The 638-nt window shown below is 37.0% G+C and overlaps 1 non-coding gene across 1 annotated transcript; it reads right to left on the reverse strand.

Annotated features, from left to right (window-relative positions):
• Nucleotides 1-209: 209 nt before the first annotated feature.
• LOC115522558 lies at nucleotides 210-313 on the reverse strand. The gene has a single exon (XR_003971459.1). It is a non-coding gene; the product is annotated as a U6 spliceosomal RNA (small nuclear RNA).
• Between the last annotated feature and the right edge of the window lie 325 nt (nucleotides 314-638).

Below are 638 nucleotides of genomic sequence, written 5' to 3' on the forward strand. Positions count from 1 at the left end.
AGCTTTCAATATATTACTTTTTTGAAAAAAAAAAATTAAGTGATTTGATTCATTTTTGGGACAAAGTTTCTTGAGCTCAGAAAACTTAAAACCATGGAAATCTGTAAATGCTTTTTGAGTTATATAGAATAAGGGACAAGACTTTGAATAAGTGGGAACTAGTTCAGTTGCTTTTGTTTTTTAATTTTTTAAATTTTTGTCTGTTTAAAAAAAAATTGGAATGCTTCATAGGTTTGCATGTCATTCTTACGCAGGGACCAGGCTAATCTCCTCTGTATCATTCCCACTTTATTTTATTATTATTATTTTAAGTTTATTTATTTTGAGAGAGAGAGAGAAAGCACGAGCCAGGGAGGGTCAGAGAGAGAGGGGGAGAGAGAGAATCTCAAGCAGGCTCTGCACTGACAGTGCAGAGCCTGACGTGAGCCTCAAACCCACGAACCGAGAGATCATGATCTGAGCCAGGTTGCACGCTCAACCGAGTCACCCAAGGCGCCCTTCGTTCCAATTTTAGTATATGTGCTGCCAAAGTGAGCACTAGTTGCTAGCTAAACAGTTGTCTCTTACTGGTTATTTCCTGTATGTCCAATAACTTTTACATGTTAGTACCAAGAATTCAAATTTTTGAATTGCTATAC

The sequence above is a fragment of the Lynx canadensis genome, chromosome C1 (genome assembly GCF_007474595.2).
Source record: "Lynx canadensis isolate LIC74 chromosome C1, mLynCan4.pri.v2, whole genome shotgun sequence".
Classification (NCBI taxonomy): Eukaryota; Metazoa; Chordata; class Mammalia; order Carnivora; family Felidae; genus Lynx; species Lynx canadensis.